Raw genomic sequence first — 12,940 nt, 5'->3', positions numbered from 1 at the left:
TCAAGCTTAATTTCACAAGACTGAAGCAGCCACTTCTGATGGTTGGACATGTTTCTTTCATATTTTTAATGTGCATTTTTATAGAATTATGCTTTAAATATAATTTTGTAGTGTTTTTCACTTACCAATATGGAGTTTTTTGTTTTTTGTTTTTTTTGAGAAAGATTAGCCCTGAGCTAACCTCTGCTGTCAATCCTCCTCTTTTTGCTGAGGAAGACTGGCCCTGAGCTAACATCCGTGCCCATCTTCCTCTCCTTTATATGTGGGACACCTGCCACAGCATGGCTTGCCAGGAGGTGCCATGTCCTCAACCGGGATCCGAACCAGCAAACCCCAGGCCACCGAAGTGGAACATGCAAACTTAACTGCTGTGCCACCGGGCCGGCCCCCCAGTATAGAGTCTTTTGTATGCTATTAAAGACTCCTCCTAACAGCATTTGTCATTACAAATAATAACCACTTGGTTGGATATGCTGTTGCTTTCTCTTCTTTTAAATGATGCTTCATTTCTGGAAAGATACGAGAATCAGATGACAGCCTAGCTCTGATACAGGGAATTGGGAGCTGGGGCAGGAGAGGAAGGGAAATTCTCTTTTCCCTATAAACCTCGTAGTATTTGAATTTTATACCAAGTCTGTGTATCACCTATTCAAAAACAGAAAATAAAAGTAAACTTTTTAAATGAATGCTTAGTTGAATATCTTCCTGTGTAAATCTCACTCTGAGCCGTGCGTGGTGAGTGGGAAAACATTACGGTTTTCAGCCTTATCAGTGAGAATAGAAGGCCAGCATAGCTGTCAGTCCTCCTATCAGTGGAACTGGGACTGGCCTCTCTGTACCCATCAGACATTTCAGGCCTCTAGAGACACATTATTTCTTCTTCTCATTTGTAGTGGAGTTTTTAAAGAAAATCATCTGCTTGGTAATGTAACTGTGTAGAATTTAAGGAGACAAAGACAAAAATCTGGTGCCCAGACGTTGTTCTAAGCATTTATATATAACTCATCTAGCCTCACAGCAACCCTAGGAAAAAGGAGTATTTTTTACAGATGAGGAGACTAAAGCACAGCTAGCTTATGTATGTTGTACAAGGTCACATTGGTGATGGTGGAGACTGCAGGCAAACTCTTGTAACCACTATGCTGTGAGCTTCTAGAGAAAACGGTGTTTGCAGCTAATGAGAAAATAATATCAAGAAAAACAAAAGTGGAAAAATATTTGCAAGTGTCTTTGATAATAGTTCAAGTTGCATAGTTTTTTTCTCTTTATATGTGAACTTACTCCTCAATTGTCTGTCAGTACATTTGTAGCAGGAATGATAAAGAATTTTTATGGAAGGCCAGACCTGGCCTTTGGGCTTTGTTTTCTTCTTTCCCTGTCTACTGAAAATACTTCTCACTTCCGGATTCTGTCTTCTTAGGTTTCTTAACTGATCTGCGTTGCTGTTAACCTCCATCCCTCCTGCCCCTCGCTTTTGCGAGTGCTTCCTTGCAGCCTGGAAATAAGAGTCCCAGAAGCTTGCAAGAGACTCCAGGGCTGCACTGCATGTCCCTGGCTTATTCTTGTGAATCAGTGTAAGAAGTGGAGCAGCTTGCTGTTTGTTATTGTTGTCACTGTCCCCAAGGAAAATCCTTCCCTTGGTAAAGGTAATGAAATCCTTCCTAGATGGCCAGGGCTTGTGGCTCTTCACCAGTCTCAGGCCCTGAAGGGAGTTTTCTTCTCCTTCTAGCCTTTTCCCAGTACAGCCCTTCAGATGCCTCATCAGTGTTTGTAACTTGCTCCTTATTGATAAATCTGGAATCTCAAATTTAAATTATGAATGGTAAATTGAGGATTAAAATGTGGCCAAACATTTTAATATAGGTGCCTGGTTTCTAGACCCAGCCGCTAATAAAATATGTATTTAGGGGCTGGCCTGGTGGCGCAGCAGTTAAGTTCGCATGTTGTGCTTTGGCGGCCTAGGGTTTGCTGGTTTGGATCCTGAGTGTGGACATAGCACCACTTGGCAAGCCATGCTGTGGTAGGCGTCCCACATATAAAGTAGAGGAAGATGGGCACACATGTTAGCTCAGGGCCAGTCTTCTTCAGCAAAAAGAGGAGGATTGGCAGCAGTTAGCTGAGGACTAATCTTCCTCAAAAAAAAAAAAGTGTGTAGTTGCTATTTATTGACTGACGGCCTCCGAGGAGCATGGCACCTAATTAGGCATTTTACACATGTTATTTCATTGACTCCTCACCAACACTCAGGGAGTTCTATATTATTATTTTCATTTTAGAAATCAGTAAGTTGAAGCTCAGAAAGGTTAGTAAAATGCCTACATAGTTGCAGAGCTAGGAAGAGGCAGCCAGAGTTTGATTTTATATCTGACTCCTCAAATACAACAGATGTTGGTGCTTTTTCCAGTTTTCTCCCTCTTCACCTGGTCTCTGATTTCTCACGTATTGCTGGCCCCAATTTTGTAGTAATGTTCTTGACATTTCCACACTCTGGGCAATTATTCTTCTGGGTCCCAGAGACTCAGACGCATCCAGAGTGGTTGGGTGCTCTCCCACCACCACTTCGGTTCCTTGTGGGGCCAATTCCTGTGACTTTTCCTATTTGAAGACCCCTTGTCCAGCTGGACAATAGATGCTAAGTGGAGATTGTTGTGTTGTCTTCTTTTTTCATCTATTAGCGTGATACTGTTGTGCCTCAACCAGTAGGCTTTTACTTACTCTTGTTTAGATATGACCTCTTTAAAAAAATCAATATTAAACATTTTAATGTTTTTCAAAATATTTAGCTTATTCTTATCTTTAGCCATCCTTATAGGACTATTCCAGTCTTTGCATTCATGCTTGGTTATGTAGCCCAGGCTTTTTTTTGGTGCATGACTTTTTGTTTTAAAAAAGCTTGTTTTTCTTTTGTACTGGTACTCTAGTAATAATGATAAAAAACTAGAAATTGGAGGAAAAGTACAAAGACTGAATCACCCATGATACCACCAGCCAGGAATACTCACTTCTATTCCAAGCATGAAATACAGGGTTTACAGCTATCAATATAGAGAATTAGAGAGAAGAAAAACTGGTATTATACTGTATATTCTGTTTTGTTGTTTGCTCATTTTGCTTAACAATGTAATTGAAGATATCTTTCCATGCCAGTAAATATGCCTCCATAGCTGTAGTGGCTGTGATCGTTTTTAGTGGCTGTTGAGCATTCATTGTGTGGTACTAATTAACTAGCTTAGTTTGTATCTTTTTTTTTTCTTTTGGCTATTATGTAGGACATCATCATGGCTAAATTTTTTCTTTTATCTTTAATTATTTACTTAGGATACATTCCATGAAGTGGAAGTGGGTCAGAGGTTATGCCTAAAGCTATTAGGACCTTTTGCCAGATTACCAGGCTGAAAGGCTGTTGTGAACTTTAACTTTTGAGCTCATCACCTGGGATATTCTCTTTGTCTAGGCCTTATTTTTCTTTCTCCTGGGGATTATTCCCAGTGCTTCTGCTTTTTTCTTTGAAATGTGTTGGTGTTGACTTTAAACAATAGACAGCCAGTTATTTCTCCAGCAAAAATGAGTTTATTCGGGATCAACAGAGAATTGCAGTTAGGCATCTGTCACCATGGTGAGCCACTTGCAAGGTCCAAGCAACAAGGGGAGGAGAAACTCTTTCACAGAGGGGAAGAGGATGTGGGGAGGGCTAATGTAAACAAAGAGTCCATTGGAGGAACTCAGAGTTCAAAGTGTACTGGCTTTTCACTGGCTGAGTTGTGACACTCTCTCACTAGCTGTGACAGTCTCTCATTGGCTGGACAAGAAGAGGAAGTCTTTCTTCTTCCACGTGGGCTGGACCATTGTTGTAGGATGTGAGAGCTTCCCCTTCTGGCCTCCTGACTCCATTTTAAATGAGGTTTCTATTTATTAATTTTCACATTTTTCTCTTTTGATCAAGACCTTTCTCTGAAAGCATCGCTGATTGAGAGGTTTTCCTGATTTTATCGGCCTTTATTCCTGGTGCTAAGGAATTTTCCTGGGTGTCGAGTCCCACATCAGAGGGAAAGTGCACAGGTTGGAAACCTATTGAGGTCACATTCAAGTAACAGGGAGGAATAGGAGGGAGAATTCTCAGGGTGGTTTTTTTCTTCCTTAAGTCCATATCTTATCAAGATCATAGGCATTGGAGGTCATCTGAAGCGTTATGTCAGCATCAGAGGTTTGGCAGACAAGCTCCCAGCAGGCCTCGTCTGGACATCTTGGGAAAGCTGTCTCATCAGATGTCATCTGCTTTAATTCCAGGAAATCTTTACTTTCAAGTCACCAGATGATGTGCAGGTCTGCTCATGGTTTGGTGGTTTCTTTAGATGTGTCACATGAATCCAAGAGTCTATTCCAAGAGTTTTGTGGAGGAGGGGTTAGTTAGCAGTACCTGATAGGGGCCTTTCCAGAGAGGTTGAAGAGAGTCCTTCTGGAGGTGTCTTTTCTAATAGATGGAATCTCCAGGGTGCAAGGTGTGATGCTTAAGGTCTTGGTCTCGCTGGAGCACACCGTGAAAAGATTGCTCTACCAGAACGTGCTTAATTTTGTTAGCATCTGTTAGACCTTTACCGTGTTGCAAAGTACCTGACAGGTAAAAGGGGTTCCTCGATCATCATGAAGTTCCAGAGGAGTTCCGCAGGTGGGATCTCCTTTCCAAAAGGATCTTAGCTACAGAAGAGGCATTAGCCTGTCTGCAAAGGAAGGCTTCAGTGCAGTGAGAAGACACAGACCATGATTAAACAAATTTATATCCACGAGACAGGGGAAGTTGGATGAAATTCATTTGCCAAACCTCGACTGGTTCGTTAGACCATTTAAAATGTCTGGGAACAATACAAACAGGCTTCCCTGGATTATATTTTGGACAAGTGGAACAAGTGAGGTATGCATTTCTTGTGGCCTTGTTTCTATTTCCCCACCAATATTGATTGATGAATGCTATCACTTTGTCAATAGACAAGTGGTTAAATGCATGTACACTGTTTAGGAGGGGGCATTCTGGAGTCTGTGGTAGGACTTGGTTGGTATTTAGTTTGAACCAGAGCTTTCTCTTCTCTTATCAAACCAACAACTGTTGAATTTCCACTCTTTTTCCTCTTCTGAGGCCAATTGTTAGGCTTCTCTAGCCAGTTTTGCTAAGTTATCGTTTGGGGAAATATCCCTTTGGATCATGACAAAGGCTTGGCTGCTGTTGGTTCCTTTAAGGGCAGTATTCCTTGTGGAAGTTTCAGCAAGGTGATTTTCTTTTGCTTCCAGAGATTCAAGTTTAGAATGCCCCGGTATCTTGATAATAGCTAAAGAGCAGGTAAAAGTATAGCATCTAATAATTTCTGAGTGTAGGGGCCATTTTTAAGTAGGCAAGCCCCATTTCTTTCACAACATTCCAAAATCATAAGCTTACTCTGAAAGTGTGTCTACTATTAGTATAAATGTTGGCAGTTTTGCCCGTGGCTAAAGTACAAGCCTGTGTTATAGCCTATAATTAGACCTGTTGGGCTGAAGTAGCCATAGGTAATGGTGCTGCCTGAACAATATCAAAAGGAGTTGCAATAGCATACCCAGCACAGTGTTTGCCATTGTCGCCTTTTAAATAAGAACCAGCAGTGAACCATGAGAAGTTGATGTTACTCGAGGGAGTTTCCTGAGATCATCCTGAGGGGTCAGGAGGTGATCTGGCGGTGTTAAATTGTCGTGAGGGGCGTTGTTGGTACTGGAGGGGAGAAGAGTAGCAGGTTACGTTTATTACAATGTGATAGAGTTACGTGAGAAGCAGTTACCAAAAGGATTTCATAGGAGATGAGGCAGCTGGCTGAAGTATGTTGAGTGTGGTGAGAATTCAGGAGGGCTTCTACTGCATGAGGTACAAAGATAGTTGAAGGGGATCCCACAATTTCCTTGGTGGCCTTGACCTAAAGGGCAGTGGCAGCTTTGGTTCTAAGACAAGGGGATATCCCCTTGCTACAAGGTCCACTTGCTGGCTATAATACCCTATGGGTCCATGGTGGTCTCTCTGTCTTCATGTGAGCACCCCAGGGGCATTCCCTTTCTTTTCATATACAAAAAGGAAAAAGGGAATCTGATAGTTGGGATGTCCAAGGGCAGGTGGATTTGTTAAACTCTCCTTTGGGTTGGGGTTTTTCTTTAGTAAAACATACAGAGGTTTGGCCATAAGAGAGAAATTTGGAATCCAATTTTGGCAGTAGCCAACTAACCCAAGAAAACCTCACAGTTGGTGCTTAGTTTTGGGTTTTGGAAACAGGACACTATGAAGCCTATCTGGATCTAGGTGTGGCCCTTGTTCTGATATCAGATGCCCTAAATATCGAACCTGGGTTTGGGCAAACTACAATTTTTTGTTAGTGACTTGTGTCCCTTAAAGGCTAAAAGCTTTAGTGATTGGATGCTGTCTTCCTGTGAGGAGGCAAGGGAAGATGAGCAAAGAAGCAGATGGCCCACATATTGCAGCAATTAGAACCCCTAGGGAACTTTCTATCGTCCAGATCAGCTTTCAGGATTTGTGAGAAATGGGGACTCTCAGTAAGATCCTGAGGTGTTACTGTACAGGTGAATTGTTTTCCTTCCCAAGTAAAGGCAAAAAGGTACCAGCTAGCTTTATCAACCAGAAGACACTAAGAACACAGTGCATAAATCAGTTACATAAGGGATCTATTTCCACTGAGAATGGGTGTTAGTAGCATATGAGGATTAGGAACAACAGGATGTCAAGGGATAACAATGTTGTTTATTGCTTGGAAGTCCTGGACAAATTTCCATGCTTGGCCCTTGGCAGAGCCTGAGATAAAGAAGCCGGGAAAGAGGAATGTCAAGTTTGGGAAGCCATTTTATCTTTCTTTAATCATTTTTATTTTGCAAAAGAGGCAATTTTAGACTTGTGATAATGTTTGGAAGCCTCAAAATACCATTCAAAATAGGTATTGCATTCAGTTTTGGAAATTATGGAGCTATGGTTGTCTGGTTTGGTTTTAAAAAAAGTAAGTTTGGAGAGTTCAAGAGTTCCCTATGATTGCCATTGGTGTTCTAAATTACCTTTGGTTAAGTTCATCCATTTAGTTAGAAACGTGAATGAGTGAGGACTATGTTTTTTTTTGTTGTTGTCATTGTTATTGTTTTTAAATATGGCGTATGAGGGCAATCTTACGTTTTGTTTTTTTTTATTCATTTTTTTAAACTTGATTATCTTTGAATTATTATTTTTTTGGCAGGGGAAGATTCACCCTGAGCTAACATCTGTTGCCAATATTCCTCTTTTTCCTCCCCAGAGTCCCAGTATATAGTTGTATACTCTAGTTGTAAGTCTTTCTGATTCTTCTGTGTGAGCCGCCACCACAGCATGGCAACTGACAGACTGATGGTGTGGTTCTGCAACTGGGAAGTGAACCCAGGCCGCTGAAGTGGTAGCACTGAACTTTAACCACTAGGTCATCAGGGCTGGCTCAGAACTATGGTTTTTAAATATAAAATCAGCCAGGGTCCCTGTGCAACACAGGGGGCCTCAAAATGTGTTCAAACAGCCTAAACAGCCTGCAGGTTTAATACCAGCACAATTCTAAGAGAACAGCCTAATCTGGGGTGGGGGGGGGGAGTGGCGGGGGTCAGCTTGAAGGCCAAAAGCACAGTTCCAGTGGAACATCCTAATCCAAAGGCTAAACAGCCCAGTTCCACTTGAACAGCCAAGTTCCAAAGGAATGGGGCCGAAGGCTGAACAGCACAGTTCCAATGAAATGATTCAGGATCAACAGAGAATTGCAATTCAGGATCCACAACCATAGTGAGCCCCTTGCAAGTTCAGAGCAACAAAGGGAGGAGGATCTCATTCATAGAGGAGAGGAGGAAGTGGGGAGGGCTGTTGTAAACAAAGAGTCTATTGGAGGAATTGAGAGTTCACAGTGTACTGGCTTTCCATGGGCCGAGTTGTGACAGTCTCTCACTGGCTGAGCTTTTGCTGGGCAAGAAGAGCTGGTCTTCTTCACTTGGGCTTTGCCATCATTGTAGGGCATGAGAGCTTCCTCTTCTGGCCTCCTGATTCCATTGTAAATGAAGTTTCTGTTTATTAATTTTCACATTACTTTCTTGTCTTCTCCATACCTCCTTTGCACAGAATAGCTAGCTGCTTTGCAGAAGGCTTGCTTCATAAGAGGCGGTATTTTTCAAAGGACGTAAGAAAATGAAATTGTTGCCACCCAGGACAAGCCTCCCCTTACCACCTTCCACTTTTGCATCATAATAATAATCGCTCATTTGTCTCAGTGTGCTGCTGTATAGCTTACTTCCTCCTTTTCTGAGCTGTCAGCCTTCCATGTTCATGAAGTCTCTGTCCTGTGCAGCGAAGTCTATTACTCTCTCTTAACCTTGAGTAGAGAGTACCTGTGAATTTTTACCCAAAACCCCAAAAGATATATTCATTTATTATTTATTGAGCATTTTTTGGTAATGTTTAGAATTGTGTATGAGAATAGAGGGGACAGGAAAAAACAAGACTTTTTAGAGCTTCCAGTCTAGTTGAAAGGAAATGCATTGCTGAACTTACTGGATCATCTAAGAAACCAGGTCATTTAAAATTACTACTCCACTGTGTTCTTCCATAGGGCATTCTGTGAGGAGGGCCTCTTCATTCAGCAGATGTCTGATAAAAATATGCAAAAAATATTTGTCTTATCCGTTATTATTTGTCAGATACCGTTAAATATATTGATTGATTAATCCTCACAATAACTTTACTTATACCTGTTTTACAGATAGAAAACCAGAGGTTAAAATAACTCGCCCTAAATCAGACAGGTAGTGAGTATTGGAGCAGGGACTAAAACCTTATCTGTCTGACCCCATGTATTCATTCAATAATATATATGTTTTAAGATTGGCATCTGAGCTAACATCTGTTGTCAGTCTTTTCTTCTTTTTCTTCTTCTCGCCAAAGCCCCCCAGTACATAGTTGTACATTCTAGTGGTAGGTCATTCTGGCTCTGCTGTGTGGGACGCTGCCTCAGCACGGTTTGATGAGCAGTGCTAGGGCCGCGCCCAAGACCCGAACCAGCAAAACCTGGGCCACCGAAGCAGAGCACGCGAACTTAACTTTTCAGCCACGGGGCCAGGCTCCCATTCAGTAATAGTAATTGAGCACTCACTGTGTGCCAGACCACATTCTAGGAGCTGGAGTAAAAGCAGGGACATTCCAGTAAGAGATTCGGGGTTTGGGGACCACAAGGTGGCAGTAGCCCACACAAGCTTTATTTGGGCTGTGCTTTGACAGGTTTGCATGTGCAGTGAGGGAGTTTCTCACAACGTGTGGCCATCCAGAGGCTTAGGCACAGGGGCCACCATCCAGAAGGGGAAGGGAAGAAGGGACCCCCCCCCCAGGGGTATCACAGAGGAAGTTTCAGTGTCTAGGTGATGTTGCTCAGCAGCACAAAGGGAAGTCTCTGGGTTAGAGGTGTCTGAAGGGCTTGGGTTCTTTATTGACCCAGGACTTATCCTGCATGGTTAGCACGTGCTAGGTGCAGTTTCACAGAGTATGCAATGTACCCAGACTGTAAGTGGCTAAGAGTCTGCTTATTTGGGGCATGTTTAAGACAATTGGCTGTGTAAAAACTTGAGTTTGGCACTGGCAGGCTTTTGAGCCAACAGGTCTCAGCCTGCTGTGAAGAAATAAACCTTGGAGCCAACATACAGAAGCCATCTGTGGCTGATATATATAATGCAGTGACCTGATTCTTATTTACTAAGTTATACAGTTTGGTACATACTCAAGGAGACCCGAGGCGGGACTTGTGCTGGACCTCAGAGCAGAGACATGCCTGCAGGGCTCATGTAAAAGAGAAGAGAAAAGAATTAAGGCTTGGGGTGTCTGGAGAAGTCTGCCTCCCCAGCTAACTTTCCTGTCTATAGACATGTTCCTCTCTTCAGAAATGATCGCCGTCCGTCCATCTCTCATCATTTCCTTCGCTCAGTCCCCAGGGGCTTTGTTCTATTTGTTGTTGTTTTATTAATGTGAGAATGAAAAAGCAAACAAATGTATTTGTCTCAGTTATAACTTTTTCTCATGGGATCTTTCAGGACTTTGCCCTTGGTGGTGGAAACATCTGTGGAGCCCCTTTAGGTGGAAGCCAGTTTGTTCACGGGGCTCACGGGCTGAGGCGTGTCTGTTATGGGTTTGGCCTGTTGAGCCCTGTGACAGTGAGCTGTTGAGGTCAGTGGAGGCAACTCAGGAGTGTGGCTTCCTGCCGGGTGGGGTGTGGTCTGGCCCACTGGAGCTTTGGAGTGTAGGATGCCAAGTTGGTAGTGACTGTTTCACTGCCTGCTCCTTTAGGTCATAAAGGAGTTGTGAGGGGCAGCAATCAGGGCTTTGCCGCAGACACTGCCGTGGCGCTGTGCTCTGCTACTCCCTCACCCTGGTGTTTGGCTGTGATTCAGAGCAGTTGCTCTCACCGGTGAACCTGCTAAATAGAGACGTGTGACTCTCACAGTGCAAGAATCTCTGCTTTACAAAGGACTCCCCTTAATTTTTTAATCCCATGCATGTGTCCTTTAGCATCTACTGAGACAAATGATCAGAACCCACCATGACGTGTGGTCAAAGTTGGGGTATCAAACACCTTGCAGAGTCCCAGTTCTGGAGTGATCCTGCCTCTATCATTTACTACCTTGTCCCAAGCTGTTTAACCTCTCTGTGCCTGTTTCATCATCTGTACAAGGAAAACAAGGATAGCTACCCTCGTAGGTGTGAGGATCAAATGAGCAGCACATATAGAGCAGTATATACCTGGCACATACCTAGCATTCAATAAATGCTTGCCATTACTATTGCTACCACTATCAATGGCAAAAGATAAGTTGATTTTGTTTCTTTTTTAAAAACACAATCAAGTGTAAAGCATTTTTTAATTAATCACAGACTTTAAATTATTGATGGAATTATGTTACCACATCAGTATCTTTGCAGGATTAAAAGAACATGAAGAATGAGAGACTGGGAGTATCCTTCAAGATCTGTTAGTCCAACCTTCATTTTACAGATGAAGAAATAGGCCCAATGAGAGGAACTGCATTTCCCAAGGTCATAGAGCTAGTTAGTGGCAGAGATGGGACTAGACATCAGTGTTCCTGCCTCCTATTGCTGCGAAGGGTGACTTGGCAGTAGTTCTTTTTACAGTTGGCCTGGAAACCTCTATAACATTTAGGTCCCTAAGCAAACCATTGTAAAGATCCATGTGGCAGCCTCACCTTGTGCAGTGAGTCTTGTGAGGAGGCTCAGCGGAAATGGCTGGTGGGGGACTAGAATGCCCACCAGAGGCAAGTTAGTGTAGTGGAAAAACCTTGGGACTGGCAGCCAGGGTACCCAGAGCTATGCTTGATACTATTCTAGAGATCCTGGACAAATTATTTAATCTCTGCTTCTGCAGTAGTAACGTGGAGGTAACAGCATCTGCCTTGCCTGTACTTCATAGAGTAATTATAAAATGCAAAAGGTGAGGTGCATATGAGGTGCTTTAAAGTAAAGGAGTAATTACATAAAGGCCAACAGTGTCATTGTTTGCCAGAATAGAAGGTCTTTGTAGCTGTTGGTTTCAGTATGCTCTCGCTTTGGAGTCAGTCTTCTTTGGAAGAATCCAGTTTCCTGTCTCAGGTCATTGACTGTGGTAACTAAGGAAGATAGCAGTTAAACTCAATTATATGGTACTGCTACAGTAGTTGAGCTCAATGGAAATTAAACCATACACAGTAAGTGACATCATATGGGTTAATTATATTTTCCTTTCCCTATAAATTTGTTTTATGTTTTTCATAGTTTCCTATTCATGTAGACACTAGCAGCAAACTAGGGAATGTTTGTGGCAGCAATTATAAGAACAACCTTCAGCATCATCCCGGACTCTTTTCCATTCCTTTTCTACAAAATTGTTGAGATTCTGTAGTATGTGTTGTAGAACAAATGTTTTTCTGTATGTTTGAAACTTTTCATAATAAAAAGTAAAATAATAAAATTAACTAGAATTCTCAAGGGGGGAACAATTCTAATTAGAATAAAAATGCCACTATCTGGAGAAGCCTAACAGGAACACTTGTCTTGGTGTTGTCCGGGTAAAGATTAGATGTGTTGAACTCTGGTGGTGGAGAAGAAAAGGTCCAGAAACAAATGGAATACCTTGGTTGTGTAAACAGCTGCCTATTTGTACCCAGAGCCTTGAGAAAATATTACTAAGGTATTATTTGACTGCTAGCTTGGCAGTCAACAAGGACATTTATTTGGGGTAGAATGACAAACCAGGTTATCTGGAGGTGAAGACCAACATTAATTGAGCACCTGTTACATGCCGTATGCTTTGTTTAGAAGACAGGGAGAGAGAGAAAGAGAAAAGATATATATATAAAAGACATGTATATGTAGATATATAGAGAGATATATAGTTTCAGAAGGTGTCCTACACAAAATAGATCTATATTTTCTTCTGCATTTATAACTAAATCACACTCTAGTAATTTAAAAAGTCAGTGAAAATTTTTAGCGCATTTTATGTTTTCATACATCTTTTTGAGGATAAACCTTGAAACACTTTTATAAAAAAAGATATGTATCTCTGAAGGATTTGTATCCACTCTCCTTTTCTTGTATTAGAGCCTAAGAATTGACATCTCCTTTGCCATTTCAGGACTTTTTTTTAAGGATTCTGGGTTAACATATATATGTCTGTGATTGTTGAACTGGTTTGCCACTCTGGGTGGTGGAAAGGTCTGGATATGTAGTGACTGTGCAAAATTTGTGTTTTTTCTGGAAAATTTTATTGAGGAATAAAAAAGATTTGAATACAGAGAGAACCCTTGTTTCTCAGTGCAACACTCAATATTATAAAGATCTTGGTTCTTCCCGAAGAAACCTATAAATTTGAGGTGATAC

At 41.9% G+C, this 12,940-nt stretch overlaps 1 protein-coding gene across 2 annotated transcripts in view; it reads left to right on the top strand.

The window, feature by feature from the left end:
- The window catches only part of LOC123285341 (coiled-coil domain-containing protein 93-like), a 56,515-nt gene that overhangs the window by 1,971 nt on the left and 41,604 nt on the right, over positions 1-12,940 (top strand). The gene's annotated exons all lie outside the window — the stretch shown is intronic.

Source organism: Equus asinus, chromosome 4 (genome assembly GCF_041296235.1).
Source record: "Equus asinus isolate D_3611 breed Donkey chromosome 4, EquAss-T2T_v2, whole genome shotgun sequence".
In the NCBI taxonomy this organism is placed as follows: domain Eukaryota; kingdom Metazoa; phylum Chordata; class Mammalia; order Perissodactyla; family Equidae; genus Equus; species Equus asinus.
Note: the sequence above shows the minus strand (reverse complement) of the source record. Positions and strands in the feature narration are given on the sequence as shown.